We start from the raw sequence: 17,821 nt of genomic DNA, 5'->3' as shown, positions 1-17,821 counted from the left end.
TCTCTTTCCAATGCACCATATCTACTGTAAGCGCTGTCATTGTTTCAGTGAGCTATATTGCCAGATATACACAAAGAGCACAAAGGTTTAGACACAACTTTATAATTTATTGACTATGTTTTAAAATGAATTTTTAAAAAAATTGTAGGAGGAAAATTTGGAAAGATAATTTCGGAATTACTCTTTCTTGTAATTCATCAAGAGCATCATCTGATAACATTAAATTATATCTTCTAATGAAACGTAACAGAAAGACGCCATCTTGATATCAGCCAATTTTGTCATTCGATTTTTTATATAGTTTATTTTTTTTAATGGGCTCTTTTTGGCTATAAATATGGACCGGAAAAATTCGCGTATTCTTTTTGTCTTAAGCTATAGCTAATTTAAAAAAAAACACATAATTTGAACTGATTTTGTAATTGGCTCACAGTCCGTTTGAAGGTCTCTGGGCCAATCTGAAACCCTCAACCAATAGACTGGCTAATCGCAGGCTACCCAGTTGACAACGTCCTGACAAGTGAACAGCCAATGAGCCTGAGTGTGCAGAGGACTGTGGAGTCTATCCTGGAGGTCACTGAAGTCGCGAATGTTTTCCAGTTCCGGGAAATAATCACTGGAATGCCTAGTTATTAATAGAGACCGGAAAAATTCGCGGATTCCTTTCGAGACAGGCTGGAATCCAAACTCGTTTAGCTTAATGATGCGTCAGTGATTGGACCGCAATTTACCTGAAGGACTCTGAGCCAATGGCAAACACTCAACAAAAGAAGTATCGAATCACAAGAATCGCAGTAAACAGGTGTCCCGTGTCGGTAGCCAATGACCAGGTGATAGTTGCCCGAGTACATAGAGAATCGTGGAGTCCATCCTAGTGGTCATTGAAACCGCGAATTTTTCCAGTCCCTAGTTATTAATAGTGACCGACTACTACAAATAATATTATTTCCCACTGGCTGCGCCACAATTATATCTTTCGGCCAGTTTGCACGTGACTGGGTCGTTTGGACTTCGTAACGTTGTTGGTTTCTTCGTCCTTCGGGGCGCGTCAAAACTACCTCAACTCCAATGAGAACCTAGAGTTCAAGTGAATGACGGCATGTGTTTACAGCCTCTCCCCAAACAATAAAGCAAATTTTGGAGGATTCATTATAGAGACATGCAAAATTCGCGGATTCATTTCGCGATAGGCTAGCATCAAAACAACTATACCTTCGTACCGCTTCTGCGATTGGCCCACATTTTATCCGGGGAACTGTGAGCCAATGGGAAACACTAAACCAAGAAAATGCCGAATTACGGTCAGCCTAGTTGAGACGTCTCACGCGTCAGTAGCCAATGAACAGGTGTCATTTCCGCGAGTATTTAAAGGAATGTGGTGTCTATCCTAGAGGTCAATGAATCCGCGAATTTTGCAGGTCTCTATTCATTACACATGTTTTCGACAACAGTTGTACCGGGAAATAAGACGTTCAGTTTTTCAAAGCTTGCAGGTATGGCCTACTTCCGAAAATAGTCCATGGTTTTAGGTTGTGGCCGTACTTTGACAAGAAGGTATTTGCCGAACGTACACATAATTCTTGGCTCACAACTGGAGGACGGTAATTTCAACCTTGATGTGGTCCTTGACGGATGCTGCCGGAAGTTCTCAGCAGCTGATAAGATTCGAGGATCGTGTAAACAAAGCCATTAAGCAAGCACTCGCGCGTGGCATCTGTCACCGTCATCAGGCGCAAACAAATGCCATTCACCGAAGCGTTGCAATTGTTTTGTCATAGGAAAACTACTGTGTTCGTTGTAGTTGTGTTGTCCACAATATCTGTTTAGGTTCATTGTTGGGCTTATATGTTTGACATCAGCTGATGTAGGCCTTTTTTTTTGCGTGTTTATGTTTTATTTTTTTAATTGGTAATTTAGCATCTATGAATTTTTTTTCCCCCAATGAGAAACAGTGCAAAACTGCAATGGCATATGTCCAACAAAATTGTCTTAAAACTTTGGTTATTTCTTTTTGTAAAACATTTTGCTACTGTTGTAGCCATCTAAACAAGTTTTTATAAATTTCAAATTTTTGAAATTGGTTTATTATTTTTAAAATTACGTAGTTTTACAGGTTTAAAAAAATTAGAATTTTTGTACATTTATTTATGTAGGAAAAAATTTACGCATAGTAATTTTTTTCAGATATATCTGTTTTATAAATTTTTCAAACTAACTATATATTTTTAAAATGAAAATTGAAACATATACCAAAATAAATTTGCATATGGTGGGAAATTGTTTTACAAAATATTTCATGCAATGATTAAGGACAGGAATGTATTTGTAAAAATTTCTTTATGGTCCTAGACCAGGGGTCGGCAAACCGCGGCTCGCGAGCCGCATGCGGCTCTTTTCATAGGATTCTACGGCTCTACAACTCACTGAGCTGCAAAACAAATGCCTAAAATAGAGCAGATCATATTTGATACTTGAAATAGTCTTCCTGAAACTTATGACACAAAAACAAAAAAAAACTAGCGTTTGCTATTCTTACCATCTTTGGCTCTACTTATCCATGTGAACAAACATTCTCTTCAATGAATCAAATAAAAAAATAAATTGAGAAGTAAATTTACCGACAACTTACAATCATTCCTAAAACTGAAAATAAGTAGTTATTTGCCAGATATATCTAAGCTTTCGAAAGCGATGCAAGATCACTGTTCCAACTAGGTATATAATTAATTTTACAGAGGCCAGGCGATTTGTAATTTAATAAATAATTAATTAAAATAATTTATGTGTTCTTGTTTTATCAGTAGAGCTCTACTAATGACGATCAATATTTTTTTTTACATTCACGTGGTTTTTTTCCCTAAGTAGTTTTTATTTTTAAAACTTCATTTTGAATTTGTGAATCAAATATTTTGATTTTATCTCGTTTTTTTTATCGTCTTAAGATTCCATGTCGGTTCATAGAATGAAACATGATGAGGCAAAAAAGGAGAATCTGTTTGATTAATATTTGGCTCATCTCACTCGACAGTATGACGACTCCTGCCCAGAACTATTAATGGGTTCCGTATATAAAGTGTATAAAGGACTGATAACAGAACAAAAGTGGCTGAAGTATACGTAGATACACGACTTGTATCTACTATTTTTGAGAACTGTGAAACCTAAGAAAAATTGCCTAACGCATAATTATTTTGTGTAGTATGCTTGAAAACTGCAATATCATGGTCTGGACTATATACTGCACGTATCTATTGCACAAGCTATCGATTGGTGCTTATGCCGTCTCGTTGGATCAATCGACAGTAATTTTTAATTATATTTAAACATGAAAATACACTTCATTATTTTTTCCCCAATTTTGTCTTCAAAATTGATTTCATCTCGTATTTTATCGTCTTAGGATTCCATGTCGGTTCATTAAAAAAAAAAGCATCACCAAGCCACGAAAAACCTCAGATGCATCGCCGCTTCATACACCGTGACGTCATCTGCGGCACTGCGCTCATAAATGAGCACTCGGGACTCTGAATCACGAACCTTCGTCCTCATCACAAAGCTGCACACATACACAGGTGTGCAGAGGTTCAGAAAAAAAAATCATCGCATTTTGAAAACTACTCAAGATGTCTAAGTGGTGTATGCTTCCATATTTTGTTTATATACTGTATTTTTAGTAGTGTGGAAGGGGAAAAATAGCACCTTTTCAGAATTAATTTTAGGCATATAGTGGCCCGGAAATTTCCTTGATTAATTTTTTGTCAGGCTAAAATTTAGTCATATCTATGGACTGGTGACTAAAAGAATCCGCGGAATTTTCTTGACTACAGGCATGAAACTTTCGGTAGAGATTCTTGAAAGATTCCAAACTACTTGCATTATCTGAATTTATTCGCTATATCATGCTACGGTTACCGCCCAAATCTCAGTGTTTCCCTATGCATGACGTCTGTCTACAGCCTTGCGCTTAGAGACTATCCAGCGAGCGTCGTAACTAACATAATCGCCTCACCGACATAAACACGCCCCTGACCAGGCGGGAATGTCTCTGTGTTAGTGAGGCGGGATGATATAAGTGCGACTCTCGCCGGTGCTTCTAGCGCGGTATCGCCTCTAAGCGCAAGGCTGTGTGAACTGGCGTGCATTCTCCTCGTCGTGCATAGGGCAACAGTGAGATTTGAGCGGTGACCGTAACATTATATGGCGGATAAATGAAGATGAACGTGTATTGCAAGTCCCTTTAAGTGCTTTCAAAAACCTGTACCGGTTGTTTTGCGCCAAACGTTACTCTGAAAACATGCCTTTCAGACATTTTAACTCTTCTAAAAACACAGTTTTAAAACTTAAATATGAAAAAAAAAAAAATACTTATCGGTAGGGGTAGGCACTTTTCGCGAAAAGATCTGAACACTTATTAGACTGCAACAAGGTATACCCGCACCTGTGGTTTCCTACTTGTGATTGGCGGCCGTCTGTGAGAGAAGTCGTTGCCTTGTTTGACCGAGCCACTCAGGACGCGTTTACTTCCACACTGAATCACTGTGATTGGTGTTGTTACAATCGATGTGTACCTGGGAGAAACCCACCCAATCACGAAACACAGACGGTGCTACAGTGTTTTAACTTTCATCGAGTCTCGAAATCTTTTCGCGAAATCTGCATGCCCCTACTTATCGACCTTCAGCGGATTCTTAATGATTTTTTTTTTGTAAATGTATCCCACTCGGTTATCTTGAGTAGTTCCCCGTATGTGTGCACGGGTAGGCGGGGCCCTTAATGAGGTTTGTGCCATGCAAATTGTCTCAGGTTCGAGGGACACTCGTCAAAGGTAGCACCAGAGGTTCACGTATATTTCTTGCCACTGTTGGTTGCAACCATTTTGCCAACGCCTCGTGTGCCTTTTCCAGTCTGACTCCGCAACTGCAGTCGCGGCACCAGACAGCCCTGCTAACCGCTGAGATGCACGCGACCTTTCCACGACATTAACCCCGATCTGAAGCCTGCGGGGCTTTCTCCGAGACGCATCTATGCCGATGATTGGCCGGGTTCGTAAACTACGCAACGGACCCAAAGACGCAACAACGCAACACGCGACCAGCGCAAGAATTTCAAGATTTATCATAAAGCACAGAAATTAGCAAGTAGTCACAACTCGAAATTTGTAGGAATTTTGATTTGTGACGTCACGGCGGCCATCTTGGATAACATTGACCTCTGACCTTACCTTCAAAATTTTCCAAAAATTAACTCAAAAATAGATTTTAAATACGCCAAAATGACTCGAAATGTCCAGTTGCTATAGGAAAATAATTACTGCCAAACATTTGAGAAAACAACTCTGAAAAATAAAAAAATTCCCTTTTCGGGGGAAAATTCCTGTTTCGAGAGGAAAAAAATTCCCATTTTATTCCCCGATAAATGTCAGAGACTTGAAATGTCCTAAAAGAGGCTAAAATTCCACTTGGACAATCCGCCAGAAAGCCTCCGAGGGCATAAAATTCACCATTTGTGTAATGTCATGGCCGACATTTTGAATTATGACGCCACATTCGCAATTTTATTTTCGGATACTTTCCTCCATTCTGAATTATGAAGTCACGTCCTATCATATTGAAATTGCGTAATTACTACTAAATCTGGAAATTTTTAAATGATATAAAAATATAATTACAATCTTATTATAATTTTTAATAAAAAACACACCTACGTCACGGAGCTTGGAGACCTGCGTTGGAACCCGGTGAGGTCATTAGTTTAAAAATGGCGACGGATCCTACTTTCACGGAGGCTACCAGGATGATGATGAACCGTTCTACCAATGACTGGGTGCCGTGAGAACATGCGACGTCACGGTGGTGGCAGCCGTGACGTCACTATGCTTGCCAAGGCCGAATGATTCTGCAGTGGTTTACCATCGCCTCCCGTGGGGGAAGGGAATGCACGAGCGCCCAGTTATGAACCCAGGGAGGTTTGGAAACTCTTTTTTTCCTTTTTTTTTTTTTGATGCTAGAATTCATAGAAATACTACCTATTGTAGCCATTACCATTTTGCGACTTCCGGAAAATGTTTATATACTTTTTCGTTTTATGGCCTTTAGACCCCAAAACCATCGTCAACTCAAACGTATGTATATGTATATATATGTATATATATCACAATTTTTTGTACACGATAACTGTCGTAATTTTTCTCACTTCCAAACTGATACATAAAATCTAGTATTGGAAAATCTCGGTTGAGTAAGTTAATGGGCAATATTCGACCAAAGGGGTAAAAATGGGGAAGCTTTAAAAAAACAAAAAAACAAAAACAGAAGAATTGTTCTATCTTCCGTATTATGAAAAATATCACATCCGTTTGAACTTTTTATAACTCGTAGGAGTAATGCCAAAACCTTTGTCTGAATAAGTTTTTGATACGACCAACCGTAACTGCAAGAGGTTTGAAACAAGCGTTGGTGGACAAAAAAAATATAATATCTCTGTTTATAAGAATAACACCGAATTTGTGCAAATTATTTATTATTTTTATAATTTTTATTTAAAACTTTTGCCTGAAACAATTTTTGATAATTAAAACCATTACTGCAAGGGGAGGAAATAAGTGTAGAAAAAACAAAATGACATTACTTTTTTAAAAAATAAATTTACTTTCATTTCCATTATAATTTTTTGTAAAACGCCTAAACTTTATCTAAAACCTTTGGCTGGAAAATTGTTTGATGAAATGAACTATTACCGTAAAAAAAGGGGTTGAAATAAAAAATGAATAACTTTTTTAGTATCAAATTCCTTGGAAATTATTAATAAATATCTCAATATTACCTTAAATCTTTGTCCAAAAAAAGAATTATACGACTGTGTATCAGTGCAAGGGATGATAAATACTTAGTGTTTGAAGATCAAAAGGTATATTTTACATTCAATGCTGGGTGCATTAAGCTAAAGAAAATTTCAAAATATTTTCGCTGCATGGAATATGAGAAAATGTTAAATCGATCTTTTTTTTTTTTTTTAATATTGACGAACGTATGGAATGTTATGTCGGTTATAATAAGTTCTTAAAATGTTCCGGTTGTTAATAGAAGTAGAAATAGATGCTTCTGAATCTACGCAGGTACGCCTGTGGGCCGCGCCGACAGCACTCGGCGAGCAGGCAGGCCGGCCGGCGCGCCGCCTCGTGTGACACGGGCTCGGCGGGCGACAGACAGGTGGCTGCTTGCCGGCTGTCTCCCGGAGGGGTGGAAACAGGTGTCACCAAATCTGCCGTCGCCGCGTGTTGGTTTCCACTGCGGGTGGGGGAAGGATCGAGAGGGGAGGGAGGTCGTCTCCAACAGCAGTGTGCGCGGCGGGAGGGGGGAGGAAGGGGGGGGGGGTAGTCTCGCAGCTTCTGCGCTCCGGGCCAACACACGTACGTCACGCCATGTGTTCCCAGACATCGATCCTTGCCAGCCAGTGGCAACGACCCGAGGACTCGTCCGCTCTTAGTTGTTCTCGTCTCTGCTAGGGGCGGGTACAGACCTGCGATATTCGTCACGTGGAAAAAATTTTTTTTCTTTCGCAAAATAAATATGATTTTAGAGACCTGTAAAATTCGCGGATTCATTTCGCGATAGGATAGTGTCCAAATACTTTTGACATTATTTTGCTTCAGTGATTGGGCCACAGTTTATCTGAAGGACTCTGGGTCAATGAAAAATCTTAAACGGAAGAATGAGCGAATCACGATCATTCCAGTCAACAGGTGTGACTTACGAGTCGGTAACCAATCAGCAGATGTAATTTGCACGAGTGCATAGAGGATCATGGAGTCTATACTTTACGGATTTGAAATCGCGAATTTTACAGGTCTCTAATGATTGTTCATTACTAGAGACCCGTGAATTTCGCGGATTCTATGACCTCCAGGATAGACTCCAATATCCTCTACACACTCGGGCAAATGCCAACTGTTCATTGGCTGTTGACTTGTGAGTCGTCTCGACTGGGTGGCCTGTGATTCGACTTTTCTATGAGTGAGGGTCTCTAATTGGCCCTCAGTCCTCCAGATAAACAGAGAACCTATGACAGAAGCAGCACTAAGGTATAATTATTTGAATTTTACCATAACACGAAATGAATCCGTGAAATTCACGGGTCTCTATTCATTACTCATTAGTAGGGACTTGAGAAAATTTCTCGGTTTTCAATGACCAGTGGCGGACGCAAATGGGAGAATGAAGAGTACATATGAGTCTAGAGGCATGCATATACATATCTCGCGAAAAGATCGTGAAACTAGCTGAAAGTGAAAAACTGTAGAATCGTCTGTGTTTCGTGATTGGGCGAGGTTCTTTGAAGTGCATGTCGATTGCTAACAACACCAATCACGGCCATTCGGTGCGGAAGCAAACAGCGTCCTGAGAGGCCCGGTCATATGAGGCGATGGCTTCTCTTGCAGACGTCCGCCAATCACAAGGAAGAAACCGCCGGTGCGGATATACTTTCAATGCTTGTCTAGTAGGCGTTAAGATTTTTTTTTTTTTCGTGAAAAAATGCCTGCCCCTTTACATGACGGATCAGGGGCTATATATCCAACCCACCTCCTTTACGAATTTGGGGGGGAAATTTGGCAAAATATCAGTTAAGCAATATGTTAATTTTGGGTGATAAAATGTTAGCTGTTACAACTCTTGCAATTCCTAGCTGTGTGAGAAGCCTCGTTACCTACTGTTACTTCTGTACGAGATGTGATCAAAAAATGCGTTGAATAAATTTATTACGAACAAAGTTCAACTTTGAAATAATTTTCAAAATACTCTCCTTGGCAAGCAATGCACACTTATCCCAATTTGATCCATGGTAGGAAGCATTTCTAGAAGGTTTTCTGAAATGTCCTTCAACTGCTAAGTGGTGGCCCTCTCAATGTCGGGAATGGTGTCAAAACCTTTTCCATTTAGCACGAACCATTTTTTTGTTCGAAGTCCATAAGACCATAATGCACTACAGACAGTAAACACAACCTCTGGAAGCCGACTGACAAGTCACAAACGTGTTCAAACTTGACACTGACTGTCTCAACGTATCAGACAGACTATCGGGCTGCTATTAAATTTCATTCACCGTATTTTTTGATCACACATACATCAGTGTGTTAGTGTCAATAAATAGTAATGTAAATTATTTGAATACACGTGTTTTAATTTTTATTTTCAAATCCCACCCCCCAATCACTCCCACACCATTTTTCGAAAAATTCCTGTGTCCGCTATAGTCAATGACCTACAGCATAGACACTCCACAGTTCTCTACATGTTTGGGTAAAAGTTAGCTTTCCGTTGGCTGCTGACTTGTGAAACGCCTCAACTGGATAACCGTAATTGACTGAGAGGTTCCTATTGAGTCATAAATATTCATCCAGTTCAACTGTGGGCTGGTCTTCGCAAAAAAATTCTAACCTATTTCGTAATTAATCCGCGAATTTTTTTCAACAGGCTACTATTATTATTGATTTGGGAAAAAGGGGGGGGGGGGTGTAGAAGAAAATTAGGTTTATAGGACCCGATCGTCACTAAATCTGTGGCCCAATAAACGTCACAAGTTTTCCTAGAAGCCAGTGCACGTGGCGTCTATTTTTTTTTTACTCTCAGCTTCTTCGCCGCTGTGATCACGTGACAGGACGCGTGTGTTTCCCCCCCCCCCCCCTTACCAACCTTCCAACCCTTTGCTCGCCGCCGGCCGAGATGTGCTGCTGCCTGGCGGCGACGCCGCGAACGACCTCCAACTGGTCCCACGTGTGCGGTCCAGACGCAAAGAAATTTTTCCGTTGGGTTCGGCCAGACGGCCTCAGGAGGTTTTCTCGGAATCGAATGAAAGAAGAGGTATTGGACTCCGTGCCGCACATCTGTCCTACGAAGAGAGCGAGAGAGTGAGAGAGAGAGAGAGAGAGAGCGAGAAGGGGAAGGCGCGAATTCTTTCAGGTCAACAGCAGGGTTGCCAGACGTACCGGTCATTTGGTACATTGTACCAGAATTAAGACTCGTGGCACCGTGTACCATGAAACTTATACACTAGAGTTTCGTCTCATTAAATTTACCGCAAACGTTTCGTTAAAGTGCCGATACTTAATTTAGAGTAAAGTGAAAACTAGTTTTGATTCGATTATTGTAATTTTTAACTGTTATTATTGAAAATTTAACTAGCTGTTTAAATTATTAGTTTCTAAGAATATTTCATACATATATTTTATCGTCAACTGTATCATTCTATGTAATTCAAAGGTAGTTAATTTATAAATGTGTTTAAGAGAATGAAGACGTATCGTTTAAAATTAAGCCACCTACAAAAACATAAAAAAAAATAATTAACTGCCAATTTCGATCGCAACTAGTATGTAATATTTTACATATGTGTTAGGTAATGGAATGCATGTAAACATTTAACATAAATTTATAGAAAAAAAATATTCAAAATATTGGTTTTCAGCAACGTACCAGAAACTAATAATGAAGAGTAAGAATTTTTCAAAGGAGCGTGGTACGAGAATGTCGTCTTCTCTATCTGGCGAGATCGACAGCCCGATCGAGACCGCAGGAATTTGTCTGGAAAGGGAGCGTAAGGGAGTGTTCTTTTTTTTTAATGGAAAAAAAGGGGGGGGGGGGGGGTTAAGTGACGGCATGCACACGGGGTGGTCACGTGATTCTCGCGTCAAGCCATGTATGGAACGTACCCGCCAGATGTTTCGTGTTGCAAAGAGTAGCAAACAGGATAGAAGGGAAATGGGAAGGGGGGTTAAGATGTCGATCGCAGGCTTCCGCCTTGTCCTCCGGCAATGGCGGTTCTCCCACTCCCCATCACACAATCTCTCTCTCAAAAAAATAATTTAACAAAACATCTTGGATAGTAATAAAAAAAAAGATTATCTACTCTAGCTGCACCTCACGTTTGAAGATGGTACGATTAAAAAAAAAAAAAAAACATTTTTAGTGATACAGACTTTCAAGTAAGACGCGTTAAAAATAGTTTTTACGGGAGGGATAATATCCCAAATTATTCTGCTTCTAATATTTCGTGCTTTTGGATGTGTTTTAAAATAATCGCATAATATAGCCACATTTAATTGTTTGTGAAAGGCTTTTCATACGTAAACAAGTTATTATTTAATGTTTTATTATGAACTTAAAAGAAAATTTTTGTGACAAACCTTGGATTAACCGTTCGTATACTTAAAGTATTTTTTTTTAGTATATCATTGATAAATCAATATTAAAAAAAACAGTCATGGGGACTGTCAACAGAAGTGAAAACTTAAAACTTCGTTTTTAAATGTGTAACATTACATCATTTCTACGTCAAATGTACGTAAGAAAATGATTTTGGTATTATACCAGTACGATGTCAGCATGATATCATTTATCCTTACATCATTTTTTTTAGTCACAACAGATGTCACTAAAAATTACGCAAAAATTCATTACCTAGCTATTACTTACCAGTGATGTCAGACCTAGGTCATGTATTCTCGTGGTCAAATTAACTTCACTTACTGCTACTACAGAATGTGGGTGATGCGAACTCACACGATTTTACCCATCCAGAAAAAGAGTCCAACACGCACATGATGCAGTCGAGTATATACAATGTATTAGTGTATATATGCGTATACATGTACACAGGCCGCTGCGATTCGCCAGTCTGGCACAACACGTCACTAGCATGTCGGTGACGCGAACCCATAAGTTTTGCCCCTACCAAAAATCGCTCAACGCGGCTAAAGAAGTTTTCACTTCAAAAATACGTTTTTCCAAAACCATGAGAATATCAAGTTTCTATAGTTTTGTGGAAAAAAACAAACAAATTTTTATTGGTGTAATGATTGATAAGTTAAAAATGAAGCGTTTGAAGACTAAGGCCTCATACAGTCATACTGTTACGCCGCTGCCAGAGACAAGGCCGGCCGACCAGCCCGGCGCGCCAGCCTGTGGGATCCCAGGGGAGCGGGGGCGACACAGCGTCCCTCTCCTACCGCTACGTGGACCTCCCACTAAGCCCACCCCACACGATGCCCATTTTCTGTTATACCCATGCGTATAAAAGCTGGTGTAAAAGATTGTACAGCAGTAGATAAGAAATAATTCTTAAATACATTCACACGATACCTAGAACGTTAACAGATAAAACCAGCCAACGCATGTACCTTAAAACTTGGAAAAGCCATCGAAATTACTCAGTGATAGTAATTTGAGGAGGAAATATCATGCTCCGGTATGTTATTACGCATACTTTGAACACATGGTTTTTCCACAGTGTTTTAGTGCATGTCATAAACACGTATAATGACGTATGAGATGTTCTGTGTGAACTAGTAGTTAACTTTCAGAAAATAATTGCAGAATAGTTAAGTAAATCACTTTTAAGAAATTCGTCTGGGAAATTTGTAATTTTAGTAATGGAAAGTCATGAAAAATCCAAGGATATATTTCTACATATTTGTGTAGACATCCTGTTCAATGCAAGGGTTCATTGGCTAGGGACAATCACTTGCGAGAAGACGTAAACGTTAACATGGTTTGACGCTCTCACATGCGAGCTTTACGGTAAATGTCGTACTCTTGATTACTGCCAGCACAAAGGCGTCGTTATACTGCTTTTCCTCTTCCCCCTTCGCTTTCGAGTCTGGCACTAATGGGGGTTGTTAATGGAATATTTCTTTACACTTCTCGTTCGCCGCTCCGAGGAATGTCTTGGCGAGAGGGGAGGGTGTTCCGGGAAGATGGATGATTCCGAAGAATGGAATGAGTCACCCACGAACGGGTTTTTGCCCCCTCGGGTGGTTTGAAAATGTGATGATGTAAAAGGAGAGGAGGGAGGGCGGTTTAGAGTGCGACCGTTCGCTTCTCTCATTCTCTTCTCCCTTGATGAAGCGCGGTGCTACGTGACCGACATCAGGTGAACTGGCGCCGCGTTCTGATTGGTCGGGAGACCGCGCCGCGCCTCCTAGCCAACCCCTCCTTTACCCTTCCCCCCCTTTTTGTTAAACGAAGAACTTCCTCGCCGCTTCCCCTCCAGCGGGGAACAGCTGTTGCCAGCCGTGCCGTATCTACCGCGCGTGTGCCGTAGTTACGGTGCATGTTTTCTTTCGTCAGTCCTGAGTGCTCGCAAGCTAAATTTTATTTACTGACCAATATTCAACATGCCTATTTTATTTTCTTTATTTAACTTCGCCATAAATAATAATAAATAAATAAAATCCAACGCTCGAGGTTGTAGGGGGGATGGGGAATAACCAATAAAGTATATTAAGACAACTGTAAGACTCTTTGTTGGTTCGTCTCCTTGTTTGTAGCAATTGTAAACCACAGTTGTTTATTGTTTATGTAGCTCTATGATACAAGTAAATTAATTATTGAATATTTAATTTCGTTCATAAAGAGGAGACGCGCGTGGTGTTCACGTAAACATATTAATTTAAAAATTTTTAACGTCCTCGTAGGTGGCGATGTAAAGGCAATACGCATTCTCTTTCACTTTATCACATTTTTTCTGATTAACTCCAAATGCATTAACTATTCCAAGAAAACAATGTGACATACAATGCTAGATTTCATTTTAATATGTTGAAACAAAAAGCCAACGTTAGCTTAAATCAATAAAAAAAATTACAAAATAACCTAAAACTAAAACTCTAAATTGAATACGTACAGGCATACACTTGCTGCTTTTGAATTAAGGGCTGGAAAAAAACTTTGTTTGCATTAAGCTTATTCTAGTTTAGATGCTCCAAGATGGTCTGAGGTAGGTACTATATAAACTCTGGTTGTCAAGATATAATGCAACTTAAAAAATCTTAGAACACCATGATGTGAAAGCGATACTTTAAGTATGTGAAATGTTGTAAACATTTTATCTAAAGTTACACATACAATTTTGAAATAAATATTTAGATAATTTGTCATCTAACCACGCAATAACCAAAGTCTCAAATTATATTATATCTTAGAATTTAAGCAGCTATGGAACCAGTTTGTATTTTATTTACATTGTAGCATCACATCAATAAAAATTGATTTTTTCATAATTAAAAAAAATTGACACTGTGGCCACCATCCACGTGAGAAGTGAAACTTCAGTCATTCCTTTAAAGATAAAACCAAATATATATTTAGTAATCCATTTGAACAAACAATAAAGTACACAATGGAGTCTCGTAAAAGAATTTTACTTTTTTTTATAACATACATGGTGACAAAAATGAACATAGAAAAAATCTACTTCATTCGATTTAACTCCTCCCTATTTTCCTCTCCACCATTGTAAGCCACAATTCTGAGTGTTGCACTTTTCGTTACGTTCCTATGGGGGCGCGGAAGACTACCATACTGGAAGACTAACATAATGACAGTATTCCGCCTGGCCTCTTCAAAAAAGGCGGAAAAGTACCATACCGGAAATCTGCCATACGTTCAAAGGAAGAGACGGAATTCTGCCATATTTTCGTATACACTCTATGGAAAGAGTACAGCGGCATTGCCCTCTAAGGGCCAGTTTCACCAAAGTAGTTTAAGCAAATTAATCTCGATTAGTTTCAATATAAACTCGTTTAGTCGATTGTGCGTTTCACCACATGCGTAATCTCGATTTTCCAGAGTAAAGCGAGATTTTATATTAACTGGCCAAGTTCTTCCAGTTTGCGCAGCTAATCTCGCTTAACGTATGTAAACAATTGGCTCGAGCAGCTTACAATGTTATATTTGAAGAGGATTCGGATGGAGATGATTTTATTCCCTTGCGTCGACCTCGTACAATTCGCGAAAGGAGTAATTGTTTTGAAAACTATGAAGTGGACTTCAGAACCCATTTCCGTCTGTCGAAACAGTCTGCACATAGACTGATCTAACAAAACTGACTTCTCATGTGGCGAAAGATTTCGACTTATTTGTCGCTTTTCTTTAATTACAGCTGAAACTGCACCTTTGCCAATCATGTTTATATGCGTTATGACAATTTCCACGATATTACTAATTTTTCAAAAAAAATAAAAAGTTTTTTTTAGGTTGATGCGGCCACCATAAATTACGCTCGGCCAAAAGCTGCATCTACAAGAGGGGAAAAAATACATATTCGGGTATCTCCGAATGATATTCGGGTAAATTAGCTAGGTAATGGGTGTTTTTATGTGGAAGGCATTTATAAATCGAGTTTTAGAAATCTCGATTAATTTAAACTTGTGTAACGGTGGTGAAACACACGTCGGAATCAAACTTACGATTATACTTCATCTAGTTTTGTAAATCTTGTTTTGTAACAAAATTAAACCTGCTTGGTGAAACCGGCCCTAAGTAGTGTATAGAATACTCGGTAGGTAGCGCTGTCAACCATCTAGCTGTTTCTGACGGCCTTACTCGTAAAATCGTAATTTACATTTTTGCACACTGGAATACTTGAAGTAATTGTAAATCATTATTTAATGAGTGCAAATCAAACAGGGTGACAGAACACAAAAACTCAGATATTAATATTTTTAATGTCCATATTAAATTATTTATAGTCTACAAATTGTGTTTTTAACATGCTGAAATGCGGTGGAAATATTTTTGTGTAGTGTAGTTTGTTGGCACAGGTGCTCTAGGGGTGACATAGGTTCGTATATGGAATGTTGGTGGGCTTTGCACAGGCTTGCAGTCTTTAAAAAAATATCTGCTGAATTTAAGAATTTTTTCTATTAGGATATAAAAATGTTACTATGCGTAGCATATTATTCTGCTTCTTTAAAACTGTCAGTTCAAATTGAAACTCAGTTTTTTGTTCCTTACAACACTTATAAACGAATTATGAGACATACATAAAAAATAGATAGGTACCACATAAGCACATAGACATACACATCAATAACTTTACGACAAAACAGAACACACTTAAATGTATACAAAACTTTTTGCTTAAGTTTTTTACCAATGAATGTTTCTAGATTATTCAAAAAGAGTTATAATTTTTTTTATAAATTGTATAGTTATAAATGGTTTTAAAAGTGTCACTAATTTTATAATTGCAAGTTGACAGTCTTAATCCAAACCGAGATATTATGTCTGAAGCATCAAAAATGGTAATAAAACGTAGGTATATAATAAAATGTGTATCACTGATTGAACTTCTAGTAAATAGAGCATGCAAATTAAATTTATATAGGAATTTAAAAGCCTGAAATTTTAAATTATTAATTTAAGATATTTATTCTGCATACTTTCAATTCTATTAAGTACAATCAAAATTAGTTATTTAATTCCAAATTATGACATAATATTCTTCTTCATAGCTAATCAATTTGAAGAACAAAGTATACAATCAGGTATGGATGCAGAGAAATTTATAAATTTAATAAGACCTAAGATCTTCAAGTGCAACTAATAGTATTATCAACACGTTGGTGAAAAATAAAAACTTGGCATCCACTATAACTTGAAGGTATTAAAATTGGACACCACATTAAATGTTATGTGATAATTCTAATTAATTTTTTTTACTAAATGTTATACAATAATTGCTATCATAATTCGGAGACTTTTGTTTACTTGAAAACCAGATCTGGACAGCTGAAATATCCTTCAGCATCTTTTCTTGATCAATTCCGATTACAGTTGGAATATCATTTATTAAATATTAAAGAGTAGTAGAGATAAATTACTACTTTGCGGAACATCTAATACCTTGAAATTGTATTTGTAAGATAATTAAAACATATATATGTATATACATACACATAATACTGTGTGTGTTAAAGGCGATCTTCCTGGTTGAAAACTACGTGGTTTTTCAGAAATAATATTTTTAGGAATAAAATTCATGTGCCTATAAATATTTTTTTCGTCAAAAACGTCTAAAATACTACATAACATACTTCAAGAAAATATACAAATGTACAAAAGCAAAATGTTTAAAATGTTTGAGCTTTATTTATAACATGTTGGAATGATAATGCTACAGTTACTAAAAACTAAAACGCTACAAAAATACAAAAAAAATATTTTTGCAAAACTCCGTTCCCCCGGAGAAACCCCCGGAATGGCTACCGCATGGGGAGCCCAAGAAAAGAAACGGGCTCCCCATTTGGAAGCCACCTGGAAGGTTTTTTTCTGTTCCACCCACCGTTTCTTTGGTAGCCTGACTTGTTACAAGGGATTGTATTCCTACCAGAGAAAATGTCACCATTTTATCTGGGCAATCCGCCTTGGAGGAGCCGGGGCGCGAACCCGGGTCCTACAAGTCACAAGGCAGGCGCTCTACCCCCAGAACCAGAGTGGTAGAGCGGATACTTACAGTCTTCTTAACACTGATATGATGTTATTCCACGAGTTTACTGTAGTTTCTTGTGTCATTAACACGTGCAGTAAAACCTCACCTCGGCAACGAACACATTTATGTGTTCTTATGTTGTTCGCTCAGCATGAATTATGTAATTTCATAACAGTGAAATATAATTTGTATAACTAGTCTGTCAATTATTTAGTTGATTTCCTTCAAACAAACTTACAGTCCCGCTGTACAATAATTATATAGAACTATAGACTAGTAAAAAAATATGTTGTTATTTTGAAATAAATGTTAGATATTAAAATAGTGTGTTTGGTTAAAATATATGTGTGCTTACAAGCAGGAAGTCCCACAAAAAAAACTGTTAAAATTCGGAAGGTTATTAATTATAATTAGATAACTTTTGGACGACTTAAAAATAAAAAAATAAAAAATTGAAATTTTTTGCTGTAGTGCAACTTAACGAACGGTGATTTTCTTACAGAGGAAGCATTAAATATGGTTGAACGATTAAGGTCACAGATAGATGCTTTCTGTC

Source organism: Bacillus rossius, chromosome 7 (genome assembly GCF_032445375.1).
Source record: "Bacillus rossius redtenbacheri isolate Brsri chromosome 7, Brsri_v3, whole genome shotgun sequence".
NCBI classification, from domain to species: domain Eukaryota; kingdom Metazoa; phylum Arthropoda; class Insecta; order Phasmatodea; family Bacillidae; genus Bacillus; species Bacillus rossius.
Note: the sequence above shows the minus strand (reverse complement) of the source record.